This window comes from Mus musculus, chromosome 19 (assembly GCF_000001635.26).
Source record: "Mus musculus strain C57BL/6J chromosome 19, GRCm38.p6 C57BL/6J".
NCBI lineage: Eukaryota > Metazoa > Chordata > Mammalia > Rodentia > Muridae > Mus > Mus musculus.
Window position 1 is genome coordinate 22627875 of NC_000085.6, and position 16247 is coordinate 22644121.

The window sequence follows — 16247 nt, forward strand, 5'->3', positions numbered from 1 at the left end:
GTGGCGGAGGATCAGGGCAAGTTCTCAGACGTGAAGAGCACGGAGCATCGAACATCCTTTCATGAGGCTGCCTGATTGCCTGGCCTCCAGGTTCTCTCTAGCATCCCTCAGTCCCTAGTTGGCATACCCTGGCCCCCAAACCCTGCACTTTCCAGCCCAGAAACTGGGCTGCCTTTTCCCCAGAGGCTCCTCCCTATATAATCCAGACATTTTGCTCTCTCCCTCTCTCTCTTCTTCTCCTTCTCTTCTTCTCTGAGCTTGTCCCCTCTCTCTTTCTCTCTCTCCTTCTCTCTCTTTCTCTCTCTCTCTTTCCTCTCCATTTCCCCAGGTCACCTTCCCTGGCCTAGGTTCTTGGGGCCAGTGAACTCACCCGCTAAAGAGCAGCTTTAATATATTCTAATCAGGCATGAATTAACTCATTTCACCAGCAGAGAAATAACCTATCATCCATGCTCATGTTTGTCATGGAGTTTTCTTAGAACTCAATCAAAAACGCACAGCTTCCAGTCACAGTGAAATAAACAGAGAGGCCATGCAAGCCAAGCAGCACTGTGATGGTCACAGAGCTCCAGTTTCCACATGTCCTAGCTATGTTTTCTGTTTGACTTAGAAAAGGAGAGAAAGTCCTACCGATGTCCCATACCTAGATGCACACCCAGAGATAGCACTCCATCCCAGGTCCAGGCTCATGTGTGTCCCCTTTCTCCTACTACCTAAATATCTAGATGGCCTGAAAGATAGAGCAATTACTCAGAATTTACAGGAATTTTCAGAAAGAATCAGTCTCCAATCTAGCCTCTGCGCCCAAGCAGAACATGCATTGATTTAGAAATAAGAAATGTCTCAAGAACACTCCTAATTTTAAATGTATGTATATATATCATATGATATATATATACATACATATATATATATGATAGAGAGAGAGAGAGAGAGAGAGAGAGAGAGAGAGAGAGAGAGAGAGAGAGAGAGAGAGAGATAGAGATATCACTCGTAAGTGGGTTAGAAACTCTTCACTGGTAAAAAAAACGAGAAAGTTGCAACAAAGTGGAACATGGGCAGGAAACAGCCTGAGCCACTGAGAAATGGCCTTGTCCAACAGGGAAGGGAGACCCAAGTTGATTATTCCTGCCCGATAGTTTTCTCATAAATCACACCGCTGGCAGGACAGGTGGCTGTGTCTTTGCCAACTCTCTCCTTTGTAGGAAATGGGACACCCTCCACAGTGCCAAGACCCAACAAACATACTTCAGGAACACAGAACAATGTTCAAAAAGACCTTGTAAATAGCAGAGACCTGTAAAGGACCTACTGGAAACAGGCAGTCTGAGAAAGTGTATAGTGTGCTTACTTTCTGCTTTTGCTCCACAAGAAAGCTTAGTTTTCTAACTTAAGTTGCTTTTCTAAGTAATGAAGTTGACTTGGAAGGCAACAATGTCCTTAAGTCTGCCTGGGGTGTTTAAACTATTTTACTGTTTCTTAGGCAATGCTGTGACTAGCATTTGTTGGCATCACTCAACTCACATCTGACTGTGTCTTATCCATGCTTTGATGTATTTTTATCTCCTACATACAGAGTATGATCATATGAAAGTAAATTTGATTACCTACAAAAATGTAGGGAGATGCAGTCTCTTAAGCTTACACATAAAATAACTTTTCTCGGGTTCTCTTGGCTTCCCTTGAAAAGAGAACCGAGTGCAATGAATTCTCAGATACAATGTGATGATAAATGGGAAAGCATTTCTGTATGCCGATAATAAACTATGGTATGAGACCCTGACAAATATGACTGAGCCCTTCAACTGTGACGGTCATGGAGATTTCTCACACCAGCTTTCACATGACTGGCAATGGAGTCCCCTTAGAGCTGGTTCATTTTCACCTTTAAGCTGAAAACTTTGTGATTGAATCTATTGCCTGACAAGGGAACCATTGTCAGCAAAGGTTTTCTCTGACTGTAAGTCTTAGCTGATATATTTTGCCACATGAACATTTATGATCTCAAATCTATAAAGTCACTGATAGCTTTAAAAAAAATTTAGTTTCAAAATGTCTACCCTAAGCATCCCCGGGAGTAAAACCAATCACCAGATGTGATGTACTTCAAGGAGCAAAACAAAACAAAACAAAATCCATCAGATGGAGCTGATGTGGAGATGAGCAAGTTAGGTATCTAAAGGCAATGCCTGCTGGTTTACACATGATTCGATTTGTTAAGTTCTAGCATTAAAGGCCAAAACTGGAGTATAGGTTAAGAAAGATAATGATCTCTGTATTTCCTTAAAGCAGGAGTTAGCTTACATAAGTTGTGACTTGTTTTTGAGATGTCATTAGATACCAAGGGATCTCAAATAGAATGTTAACGCTTCTCGCCCTGCCTCTATTCAAATGCCCAGCAAGGGAGACTCTACCTTTGTGATTTTTTTTTTTAAAAAAACAAGTCCATGTACAATCATGTGTATGTGTGTGAAATAAAAGGGGCTCATATATTTAGTATTACCAGGTTATATAAAAATAGTCCATAATTGGGTTAATCCAGAAATGTTTAGAAATAATTGAGAAATACTGTTTTGTCCTGCTTTGGACTTCGGCATTCCTTACTTAGATAATTTGTAATATATGTTTGTTTCTTTGACTAACATGTAACAACATATCCATCATATTCCAAAGTTGGAGTAGAAATTACTATAGCTCATTGCCTTGGCAACCAACTGCCAGTAGGCTGTGTACTGTGTTTGCTCTTCTGAAACTTGGATGGATTTTCTCTGTGGATTTGGTAACTGGTGTTTGGGATGTGCCGACTGTGGGCTGAATTTTAAGGGTGGTCTGTTTTCTGTTTGTTTGGATTTGTTCTTTTCCTTTTCTAAGAGGACTCTTTTCTTCCCTGGTCATGAATAGAAGACAAGGTACCTCATTGAAATCGAATCCTCACCCGGACTGACACTGTTCTCAGGAAGGTTAGACTGGCCTACTTTCCTCATTGTAAACACTGCCTCAACAAAGCAAAGAGTTCTTCTGAGCCCCAGCTGTGTTAAAGAGGACTTGCAACCCATGTGGACAAGAAGAACTGATCTCTGCTCCTGCTGGCCAAAAGGAGCTCTTACACCTCTTCCTCTAGCCAAACAGCAAATTGTTTGGCAAAATCAGTAACTTCTAACACCCGCCATTTAATTCATGACCTAGGAATACTCACGATTTGTAGGCATCTGCCCTAAGAACAATATGAAACCCTATCACGATTCACGGTCTTCTGTAACTGACCCTGTTCAACTCCCATCTCAGAGTTTCACAGCGTCCCCAAACCATTTTCTCCTATGCTACTAGGAAATAAGTTAAGTCACTAGGAAAGAAGTTAAATTTAATCCATCATTGCTGTGGGGAGGTGATTCATCATTTGGTTGCCCTCGGTACTTTTCAAACACGTTGTTTTCATCAATCTGAGCAGACTGGTTTTATGTTTGAGGTACGCCGTCTCATTTTTCCCATTCGATTTGGGGCCTGTGAGCAATTTCAATACTAGCAAAGCGCAAAGTAGACTTCATTAAAGACCCTTGAGCAGCCCTGCACAATCAATCAAAAGTTATAATTTGCAGTGAAGTAAGTTTAAACATTGGAAAAACAGCACCATCTGCTGGAGAGGCGCAGGCAGGGAAATATGTTTGTGTAGTAAACCTGGGGGCCCAAGCTCTTTGCTACCTGTGTATGTGTCATGTGAAGGCATTGTGGTCACTTTAGTGACAATAAGGTAGGTTCCGCTCACAGGACAGGGAAATTTGCCAAGCCCTGTTCTTGCTCTATCTTCATAGACATAAGCCTTGAGAAATCACTTTGTAGACTAAGTGGTCAAGATGTATTTATTAGAACAAGATGAACATGGTTGGGTACCTCACACCTTCAGCTAGGAGAGGGGAGGTCAAAGACTCAAGATCACACACAGGCTATAAGATGCAATGGTGATGTCAGCATCTCAGCCTTCGACTCAGGTACACAGGAGAGCAGGCATCAGGGTCCTCAAGCTGCCCAACCTCATGGCGAAAGTTATGGAGTGAGAAGAGAAGGTGCTCATTTCATTTGAATCAATAATTGTAGTTCTAGGAAGCCACCTAAAGACGAGTCTGAGAGAAATAGAAACAGGAATGTTCATTTCAACGTTACTTCAGATGCTGAGGAAGTGGGGCTGGCAATCATTAGTGAGGAACAGTTAAATCATGCGCTAGATGCTCCTGCTGCATTAAGTGTCACATTTTGAAAAATAATGATGTGGGAAAATCGTACCATCTTAGTAAGGTTTATGAAAAATGCTGATAATCAGTGTAATTATGGCTTGGGGAGGGGGAGAATCAAACAAGGAAAAGAGATAGTGATGACCACAGAATGAACTGTTCACAGTGTTGACCTGGGGCTCTGTAATTCTCTGCTGTATCTATGGGGCTGGGCTGTGCATCTGAGCAGGACTTGACACAACCTCTACATCTGCCCACTAAATGCCATGGTCATCTTTTTATCCAGATGTGACAACCCAAAAATGTCTCCAGACCTTACCAAACATCTAGGGGCAAAAATCATCTCACTGGTTGAAAGGAGACGCATAAAGGCAGAGACTTTAGTTATATCTAATATGTTGATTACAGGAATCAATGCAGGCCTTTGGAGGGGAGCAACTAACTAGTTCCCAGTGTCTTTTATAGTGGAAATCCTTAGGATGTTGCTCTGACATGTGGCAAGAAAAACTCAAAGGAGATACACGCCTCTGTACAGGTAGAACAAAGATTTTATTTATGACAGATGTCCTTAGGGACCTACAATCCCTTCCTTTTGTGCTAAGATTTTAACTTCATGTCCATTTCACAGTGAGAAAGACTTGGTTCTCATTATTCACAGGAAAGGATATGTGGCACTGTTGACCTTCGGCATTTGCTCTACTTTCCATAATTTCCTACAAGTAACACAGGCTGATTTGTTATTAGAAACTATTAAATGTCATTAATAAGCCCTAGGAACAGGTGAGTAAGTAGGCACCCAGTCCTGGCTGCTGTTAGTCTCATGTGGGCGCCACAACCTTCACAGTCTCTACCCCCTTCCAGAGTCTTCTTAAGACGAAGCCTGTGCCATTGTAGGAGTGCGTGTGACCATGAAAAAAAGGCAGAAAGTGCTGTGAAGACGTACTGCTATTTTAACAAACATTTCCTTCAGGTTTCCCAGGCTCCTTTTTTCATCATCTTAAGTTGGTTCAAATTCATAATCAAGAAATTCCAGCAAAGTCAAACAACCTACAACATCCACCCTATTGTCCATAGACAGGCACCGTAGTTTATCATTTGTAGAAATATTTTTTTCTACTTGTGCATAGTTTTCTTTTAAAGGAGTGGGCTGTTTTTGCTTTGTTTTTTTTTTTCAAATGTGAGATTCTACTTCCCCCAAATTTTCTTCAGACAAAGAACCACACAGCTGTTTCTCCAATGTCTCCATTTGATTTGTATGTTCAGTTTATTAAACTAGTAAGACTTAATAAAGTCTCAGCACAGAGAGTTATGGACCCAAATGTCAGAAGCCCAGGTTGAGACCCCTATTTTCAAACTCACTTTCAGCATTTAGCAGCACCTCAGAAGGGCAAAATGTCCTAAAAAAAAACAAAACCCTCACACTTTCTCCAGTCACTTCAAGATCATAAGGCACTCTATGTCTGCTCTCATGAAGAAAATCTTCCAACAATCCTAGGGACATCTGATCAAGTATGGGAGCTATAAACCTATTCAGAAGGGACATTTCCCATCATGAGATTCAGACCTAATAGAAACACACAAGAGAAAGGAGTATGCCGAGCCTTTCTTTCCTCCTCCCTCTTCTCTCTGATGCCTAGGCTACTCTGTCCAAGTTTCAGGCCGATGAACAAAGACTTAAAGGACTGGCGAAGTTATAATTTGGCCTCATAGACTCTTGGGCTCACTATGTAGACTTTACAGACTTCTGTATATGGGGCATATTTATTACTTTTTTTCAGAGACTCTAATCCACCTCTATCTCCTGGACCGATTCTATATCCTTTGATTCAGGCAGTACCTCTCCTCTCTGGCTGGCCATGGCAGACTCCCATAAGACCTTAGCTGTCCAGTGGTGTCCTTCTCAATGAGAGCTGTCACCATTGTTCCTCTTTGATAAGACCCCCTTTAAGACATCCTCAAGCTAAAGGACATTCATACAACCTAGTTAGTTCCCAGGCCCAGATGTCACCTATGACTATAAGAAATGTCCCCCAACACCTATGGCCTAAGGGCAAGTTTGTTTGTTTATTTGTTTTGCAATCTATTAGGTTCAGTGGCTGAACTGGGTCCTTTTTCCTATGCATCTTTCAGAAGACTGTAGTTCAGGTGTTGGCTGGGGCTGCTGACTCATTTTGAAGACCTGCTAGAAAATGAACCTATTCTGGGCTCTTCTAGTGGTCAGACAGGATTCAGATTTGGGTGACCTTCTAGGAACAGGCACCATCCGTTCTCTGTCATGTGTTTCTGTCCATACAGTAAATCCCAGCTCAGCGCAGAATTCATCAGACTGAGCAAAAGACCCAGGGGGGAGACAGATAGACAGACTGACATGAACCATTGCCTTGCTAGTGTGAATGCAGATATTTTCTGCAGCCTTCCCTCTGACAGGCATGGAGTGGTGCCTTCAGAGGGTCAACTGGAGATTCACGAGACCATGCCATTTGAGAAAGAAGACTCAGCTCTTTTTCCCAGTGCAGAAATGTCACAGCACCTCAGCATTTCACAAATATTCCATCTCCAGGGCAATTCAAAGCTGTGGGAGACCCGGTTAATGTTGACAGCACCAGAGCCATGTAGAGCTTTCCTCTTTGTGAGCCCCACATGCATGAGTTAGCATTCCACTGTGTGATGTGAAGGGAGTCAGGAGCTATTTCTAGGTCAGCCTTTGCAGCTCTGCAAAATGGAGGCAAAAAGTTCTGTGTTCTAGTGTCTGGTAGGCCTTTAATCTGAAAGACTGTACAAAGCAGAGAAGTCAGTAAGAGTTGACCTTACTACATTGTGGAAAGCAGGTATCAAAAGATGGCCTAGTCGGCCATCACTGCAAAGAGAGGCCCATTGGACTTGCAAACTTTATATGCTCCAGTACAGGGGAACGCCAGGGCCAAAAAGGGGGAGTGGGTGGGTAGGGGATTGGGGGGGTAGGTATGGGGGACCTTTGGGATAGCATTGAAAATGTAAACGAGGAAAACACCTAATTAAAAAAAAAAAAAAGGAAAGCAGGATTAAAATGAAGACTATGGTTAACTGGCTGAAGAAAAGGATGAGACCAGAAAACCTGGGGCCAGAAGAACAATGGTTTGCTTGATGAAGAATAAAGTGGATGAGGAATGAAGAGAGAACGAGCAGGAGAAGAAAGAATCTACTTAACAGGGCGGGCACTAGTGTGGGAGGATGTCAGACTTCTCGGCTATGAAAACACAATTCACAGCTAGAAGGTAGAGTGAAAGGGAGGTGAACACACAATGGAATACAGCCCATGTTTCCTTGTCAACACTTAGCTGGACACGGGTGAGGAGGATCTAATTAAGAATGTCCTGTTTTACTAAAATTCTGCTAAAAAGAAATGACTGCCAATATGAGTAAGATAAAAAATTTCATCTCATCAGTTTAGGATGAAAAAAAGGTACTACAATACCTTTTTCTAATGATTCTATTTAAGGTATTTCCTCTTCCTAAAATTAATCTTGTCTAACTTCTGGGTCTTAATGTTTTCTTTTCCTTATGAAGCAATATAGAGACTAGAAGTGTGGCTTTTCGCATTGGGAGTTTCGTGGCATTTTTCTCCTCGTGGTGTTTTTCTAGTGCCGTGTTTAATTGTACTTTGGGAATAATACGTTCTAGGGGAGCACAGAGCAGCTGGGATCAGTTGTCTCAGCTCCAGGTTGAAGAGTTCCTGCTGTAAGTTTCGTTGGGGAAACCGACAGCACAGCAGTAATTGACCTTTCACCGTGCTTTGCCGGTTCTGCCCTGTGTCTTTATTCTCCGTAGCATTCCACAGTCTCTCTATTATTTCATCACCCCACACACACAAAAAAAAATCAGAGTCTTGTTTAAAGTGCTGATCCCATCAGGTGGTCAAATTAAAATTTTGAGCACCAACTGTGTGTGAGGAACACGGGCACTGAAAGTGGCACAAATACAAAGTTTTTGTTTTTAAATTTGAATTATTTTTGAGATTCATATATGAGTATTGTATTGACATCTCTTCTGCCTCTCCCTCCCTTTCAAATTCTTGACCTATTTTACTTTAATTTCTATTGTTTTATATATGTATACACATGCTTGCTGAGTTCAGTCAGTGTTATGCATATATACCTGTGTCTAAGGATGATTTTATTCTAGAGAAAACTGATATTTTCTCTCTGACTCTGTCTCTGTCCCTCCCTCCCTCCATCCCTGTCTCCCTGTCTCCCTGCCTCCCTTCTTCCCTCTCCCACTGCAATGATTGCTAAATTTTATGGATGGCATCATGTTCTTTGTTTCTCTTTTTTTATTAATTATAAAATATAATTACATCATCCCCCTTTTCTCCTTCCAAGGCCTCCCATTCACTCCCCACTTCTTATGGAATCCATGGCATCTTATTCTTTAATAGTCAAATAAATTTATAAATACAACCTACTGAATCTGTTTAGTGTTGCTTGCTTATATTTTTCAGGGCCAACTACTTGGTATTGGATAACCACAGGGTGCTCATCACTGTAGGAAAATAGCTCTCTCTCTCTCTGTCTCTCTCTCTCTCTCTCTCTCTCTCTCTCTCTCTCTCTCTCTCTCTCCCACCCCCTGGCATTTTTAATAGCCTTTAGCTTTTCATCAAGACAGTGGGGTCTTGTGAAATGTCTCCTGTTCACACTGGCATGTTTACCGGTGTTAAGGTAATGCGGGGCCTGTTTAAGAAGGCATATTGTTATTGCTTCGTATTCTTGACACCATTTACAGACACCTGCATTGCTTGATGGGCAAATAAACACTAAGCTATACCTTCACAAACAGATATCAGTCATGGATAGACATAATAAAGACAAGTAGAATAGAAAAATAAGGGAATGAACAAAATATCCCAGGAGTGCAAGAGAAGGTAGGTTTAATTCTGGCTGAGGAAAGCGATAAAGAGATATTATGTTGAGCATTCAAGAAACCACTTAGCATTCAAGAAACTACCAAGTGGGACTAGAGTGACAGCATGGTCAGTGATGGACTTCCTTCACCAGCATGAAGAGTTGAGTTAGATCCCAGTGCCCACAAACCAGCTCTCTTCCCCCAAAAACAAAGTAGATGGCTCCGAGGTTAATTTATGACCTCCATACGCACATGCATGTGTGCATGTGTGCACAGATGAAGGCTACTAAACAGGTATTAGGAGGTTGAGTAGTAGGTGCGGAGGGCTCTTCCTGTGGGAATGGAACATTCCCTGTGGGAAAATTATTTGCTGAGAGGGGACCTGTTTCTTAACCAGGGCTGTCTGACTACAGCATCAAGTGACCAATGAAGAGAAATGAATGTTCAAGCTGGAAAAAGTGAGGTCATGCGGGGAATTGGCCTGCATGCTTAGCTGTTTGAAATTTCATTCTTAGCAAATGAGAAGCTCTTAGAGGATTTTTTTTTCACTTAGTCTGATAATCTTGTGCTGTAGGAAAATTACTGAGCAAGGTGGGATGCAGAATGTTGGAAAGAAAAGAGACCGGCTACAGAAAGAATGACAGACAGACACTTCCCACTGGGTGTCCACAAACAAGGAAGAGATACTGAAGACTTCGATGTGATCAACTGCAATGGATAGGCAAAGGAGTGGAGTCTCTCATTTTGTTCTTGAAACTCTGGTGCAGTTTTTTAGATGTTTTGAGGGAAATCTTACATTACCTGGGGCATTCCAACAAACACATGAGAAAAATATGAGAAACTTGTACAGTGTCTTCCCCTATGGCTACCATCAGGCATTACATATTCCTCATCATTATTTTCATGTGCAAACAAGGACATGTATTATTTAAACTCCAGAGTTCAGAATGCACCAGCCTCATACCCTCTTTGCCAGTAGGTGTTCCTCTCTACTCAGAGTTCTGACTGGCTTCACTCTACAACTGCAGATTGTCCAAGCCAGGGCTCTCCACTAGTTAGAGGTCTAGATCGCTTACTGCACTGCTCTTCTTATTTCTTTTTAAAAATTCTATTGGTTTATATTAATTATACAATATGACGGGTTTTATGAAGACAGTTTTCCTTAAGTGTGTCATGGACTGTAACCAAATCATTTACTATATCCCCACCTTCCTCTCCCACTCTTCCTAGTATCTCTTCTCCCCATTATCCCTCCTGCTTTTATGTCACATGTATATGTGTGTGTTTATATGTCTATATACAATCTAGGATCAACATATGAAAGTAAACATGTATTATCTGAATTTGGATTGGTTTACTTTAATATGATGATGCTGTATCACATCAATTTTCTAGAAAAACTCGTAATTTTATTCTTCTTTACAGCTAAACACATACTTTTCTTTAACCATTGACCTGTCAGTGGACAGCTAGGCTGAGTCCATAATTTGATAGCTGTGAACAGTGTTCTGATAAACGTGTGTGTGTAAGCATCTCTCTGGCACGCTGACTTGGAGCCCTTCAGGAGTACATACACCCAGGAGTGGTAAAGATCAGCCATATGCTAGTTCTAATTTTAGTCATTTGAAGGACCTAGATACTGATTTCCACAGTGGCTTGGCTAGTTTACAGTTCCACCAGCAGAGTAGATATGGCACTGTAATCTCATCTTGGCCAGAATTTGTGTTATTTAATGACTGCCATTCTGACTTGAAAGAGATGGGACCTCTGAGTTTTTATTTGCATTTCCCTGATAACTGAGGGTGATCTGCATGTCATCGTGTATTTATTGGGCATGTTAACTTCATCTTTTGAGAGCTTTTTATTCACTTCATTAGTCCATTTGTTGATTATGTTGTTTGTGTTTCTAGTAGTGTTTTGTTTATTTTAGTTTGATGTGGGGGGAGGTTGGGGTGTTGTTGTTTAGATATCCTAGATATCTCTGTTATATATAAACAACAATCTTTTTCTCCCATTACATTGGCTGTCTTTTCAGTCAATTATCTTGCTTTTTAGAAGCTATCAAATTTCATGCCATCCTCTTAATTAATTGTTGGTACTTTTCTGAGTTGCTGTCTTTTAGAAAGTCCTTTACATGTCAATATCTTGAAGTCTTTCCCTATACTTTTCTATAACAGCTGAAGAGGCTCAGATCTTACATTAGGGTAGTTGATCCATTTTACATTGATTTTGAACAGGTAAGACATAGGCATTTAGTTCCATCTGTTACATGAGACTATCCAGTTTTGCCAGCATGATTTGTTGAAGATGCTGTCTTTTCTCCAATGTGTATGATAGCATCTTGGTCAAAAATAAAGTAGCTGGCACTGTGTGGTTCCTCTATTATATACTGCATGTATCTGTGCATCTGGTTTGTACCACTATCATGCAATGTTTGTTGCTGTGACTCTATTTTGTAACTTGAAGTCAGATTTTATGGATCAACTAGCATGGTTCTTCTTGATCAGGATCGCTTTGTCTGTCTAAGGTCCCTTTTGATTCTATATGATTTTCTTTTTTTTACTATTTTTAAATTGTTTTGTTCTTGCTTCTTTAAAAAATAATTTATGTATTCACTTATATTCCAATATCAGCCCCCTTCCTTTCACTCTCCTCCTCTCACAGTTCCTCCCCTTCCTTTCTCCTCTGAGAAGGGGGATCCCCCTGGGCATCACCTCCCCTCATCCACCCCAATTCCCCACACACACATTACTCACTGCAGGTCTAAGCGCATCCTTTTTACTGAGGCCATAAGAAGCAGCCCAGTAGGGAAACAAGATCCACAGACAGGTAACAGATTCAGAGACAACCACTGCTCCAGTTGTTGGGGGACATGCATAAAGACCAAACTGCACATACATCTGTTACATATGGGCAGGAGGTCTAGATCCAGTCCATGCTCACTCTTTGGTTGGTAGTTCAGGCTCTGGTGGTCCACATGGGTCCAGGTTAGTTGATTCTGGTAGTCTTCCTGCATAGTCCTTATCCTCCTAAGGCCTCTCAATCCTCCCCCCTTCCCCTCCCCACCCCTCCCCCAACTCTGACTCGTCCTCAAGACTCCCTGAGCTCCGTCTAATGTTTGACTGTGGATCTCTTCATCTGTTTCGGTCAGCTGCTGGGTGTTGCCTCTCAGAGGATAGTTATCCTAGGATCCTTCCTGCAGGCATAGCAGTGTCAGGGATTGTGCTTGCCCATGGGATGGGTCTCAAGTTGGACTGGTTATTGGTTGTCCAATCCATCAGTCTGTGCTCCATCTTTGTCCCTGCATTTCTTGTAAACAGGACACTTTAGGTCGAAGGTTGTGTGGGTGGGTTGCTGTCCTTATCCCTCCACTGGGAGTCCTACAAGAAGTGGCCCTTTCTGGATCCATATCTCTCACTGCTAGAAGTTTCAGCTGGAGTCACCCCTATAGCCACCCTGGGGCCTCCCTCCCATCCCAGGTCTCTTTTTAACCTATTGAAATCCATGTGTGAGGTAAGAGATCTTAAAACTTGCTCCAATTGAGGGCAGGACAAGGACCTGGTTATCTCCAAAATGGATGGTATATAAGTATAAATAATATAAATATAAATATAAATATAAATATAAATATAAATATAAATATAAATATAAATATAAATATAAATATAAATATAAATATAAATATAAATATAAATATAAATATAAATATAAATTAGGCCATGTGTCCCTAGCACGGATCTATATTCCTCCAGGACAAATATCAAGGGGCAAAGTTTATAGCATGTATTAAACTAATATTCTGCCTGTTGAAAGTGGTCCTGTGGTTGGCATGCCAAGTGCCACTCAGTATAGACCACATTCATTCCAATTTCTTCTTTATTTTTAATGTTAGGGTTGTTTTTGCTGTTTTGTGAAGCATGGCATTGGAATGTGATAGGGATTGTGTTCAATCTGTAGGACAGTTTTATACTATAGCCATTTTCGTAATATTAATGCTGCCCACCCATGGGCATGAGATAATCTTTCTGTCTTCTAATGTCTTCTTTAACTTCTTTAACTTTCTTTTCTAGGTAGAGCCCTATGCCTGCTTAGTTTGGTTTTGGTTTGGGGGACATTGGTTGTTTATGAAACATATCTCCTGTGGCCCAGCTAGCTGGGAGAGTCCTGAGCCCTGTGAGCCTCATCAAGGCCCTAGTACTGGGATAATGGGCTTGTTCCGCCAGGTCCAGCCAAACATTCTTAGTGTTTTGAAATTTTGCTTGTAGAGATCTTTGCCTTCCTTATTCATGAGAATATTTAGGAATTTTAAATATGTCTCACAGTTATATGGGAATTTTTCTTCATGTTGATTCTCTTTTCTGCCACTTTGCTGAAAGTGTGCATCACGTCTAAGTGTTTTGGGTGGGATTTTTGGTGACTTTTAAGGATATGATGAAGTCATCTGTAAATGGAGATAGTTTGACAATTTGACTGCTTCGTTTTGCCTGGCTCCCTTTTTTTTTTTTTTTTTTTTTTTTTTTTGTCTTCTTGGTATAGCCAAGTTTCCCAGGACTGTACTGAGTGAGTGTGGAGGTCCCTTCCAGTTCCTGACTTTCCCCATCTGATAGAATGTTGGTTACTGGCTTATCGTATATGATATGCTCCTTTTATGCTAGGTTTTTTTTTTATGTCAACTTACTTCCTGTTGTGTCTGCAGTGACTAAGATGATGCCGTTTTTCAGGCATCACTAAGGGCTGTGCTCTGTCTTAGTATGTTAGGGAACAATATTCAGTGCCTGGACCTTCATCACTCTCTTCTTTCCCCCAGTCTTCCCATAATCAGTAGAACTACCAGTGAGCCAGCACTTGGGTGTGATCTGTGGCCACCATACAGAAGAAATCAAAGACATGTAGCTTGACAGTTTTTAATGTTGTCAAGACTTTGATATATAAATTAATATTTACACCTGAAAAATGTACAAAGTTGTTGCAATGAACTGCTGTGCATAACCCAGAGACATGGTGAATAACATTTTATGTTCAAAGAACCCAATTCACTCACATTTGCTCCCCAGCTTGATGTGTCAATGCTGGTAGTGTCAGACATTAAAATAAAAAAAAAAATCCTTATGACTAGCTAGTCCTTGAAAACACTAACTAGTCAGTCATTTGAATAACGGTTTTCTCACTATTCATGGCTTGCTGCAGAAGTCTTGAGATTTTTAGCAGCAGCTCTTTTCTCTACTGCTTTTGGGCTTGTGAGTTAAAAAGTATCTGTGAACCTGTTGACCTTTGTTTTCTGCTTCATGTCCCTCTCTAGAGCACTCTCACTTGCAGTGGTGATATGAAAAACAGGAAGCCTGAGGCCAATAACCTTACTCAGTGGAGTGTGAAGAGGTCATTCGGCTTTGTACTGCAGCCAGGGTTTTTATCCACAGTGGCTGTAAGAATATAATAGCAATTTATTTCTGGGCAAATCAAATAAAACTATTGGCCTGTCTGTGTTCATGGGTGGAATTCAGAGTTCATGCCTCTGAATGATGCTAGAGGAACAACATCCTGGAAACAAAATCAGATATTATGAAAGACGGCGTAATTAAATTTGCAAATAATAAAGGCAATCACTTTCTGTCATTTGAGGTAGAATTGGGTTTAACAGTGCTACTGTAAGAGTGGATACGGAAGCCACACTCTACATTTATAAGTCTCGGAATTTGATAGTATTTTAGAGAGATTCAATAGGTCAGGTACCTAGATGTGCCTGTAATTGGTGTAGAGTGGAGATCACAGATGAGAATGCTTGGCAATGGTAGAAAGTACATACATGTGTAGAGAGGATTTGGGGGGTTTTGTATGTTCACCCTCATCCTGTTACAATTTCAGAAGAGTGCAATTGATCAGATGTCATATGTGCCTTACTAACGCTGTAAGAGCTGAGGGACAGAAGGAGGGTGGCAGGGAGCAGAGTGATCACAACGCCTGTGGTAGAGCTGATGACCACTGTATCTTAACTCGATTGTCCTTCCTGTCATTTCTTTGCAGCTTCCTCCCTAGATCTGTCTTCACAGACTCTTTCAGGAGCAGTGTACACCCTTGCTTTGTCACCCCACAGGCTGTTCCCTTTACTGGGCAGTGTTTTGTAAACACGGGTATAGATTTTAAGATTAACTACCCAAGTAATGTTTTCATGTGCACCCCTGTAGAGCACCCTAGCCTCATTTATTTTGTCTCCTTACTCTCCCAGATGGGCAGAAGCCAGGCTAAGAGGTTCTACCCTGCTTTAGGTGGCCAGTGATCTCTCACCCATTCCAGTCCTCAGGTCCTCAGAATCTCTTAGGAAAGCTGTTGGCTTTTACATCAAGTGGCAAAATGATTTTCCCCAGCCTAATATGTGGCTCATGAAAATGTTATTTTATTTTATAGTTTGAACACTTAAGAGAGTTTAACTTGTATCTGACAACCTTATTTCATGCCTTTAGATAAAATATTGCTGAAAATTATAGACTGCCTAGAGCAAAAAAATTTTTATGAAGATTCTCAGAGAAGATAATACTAATCCTTTTAAATATTTAATCATCCCCTTTGAGTCTTCCTCCCAGCTCCGCTTTGGTTCTCCTCTTCCTCACTCTTACTGATCTTGGCTACACCTATCTTTCACCATCAGCACCAATTGAGACAATCCGAACATACTTTGTCTATGATGGGCTTCTTGATGTGGGTGATATGGTAGCACTGCTGAGAAAGGCGAAGGGACCACTGAAGCAGGTGATCTAACAATGAGGACAAAGGGAAAACAGGTGCAGGGCATCCCTACAAACCCGACTCCCAAGAACTAGGTGGCCTTCAGAAGGAGGGTGGGAATGGAGGAATGGATGTCCATGTCTCTGGTGGAATCTGATGGGCTGGTGAGAGCAATGGCCACTAACAGACAAAAGAGAGGCAGGCTCTGATGGGATCTCACGAATTCGCTCAGATACTTCAGATTAAAGGTCTCTTCGGGGTTCCAGTTGGAAGCAGCTGACAGATGTTTGTATGAATAGAGAAAGGTTCACATTAGTGTCATCAAAGTTCCAGAGGTGCTTTTGACATCTGAACATGGCACTGTCACCTACAAATGTGTTCAGAGTCATGCACAGCTATCTCAGGACATATGCAGCACATGGA

The 16247-nt window shown here is 41.3% G+C and overlaps 1 protein-coding gene across 39 annotated transcripts in view; it reads left to right on the forward strand.

The window, feature by feature from the left end:
* Trpm3 (transient receptor potential cation channel, subfamily M, member 3) overlaps positions 1–16247 on the forward strand; it is an 857614-nt gene that overhangs the window by 490078 nt on the left and 351289 nt on the right. The gene's annotated exons all lie outside the window — the stretch shown is intronic.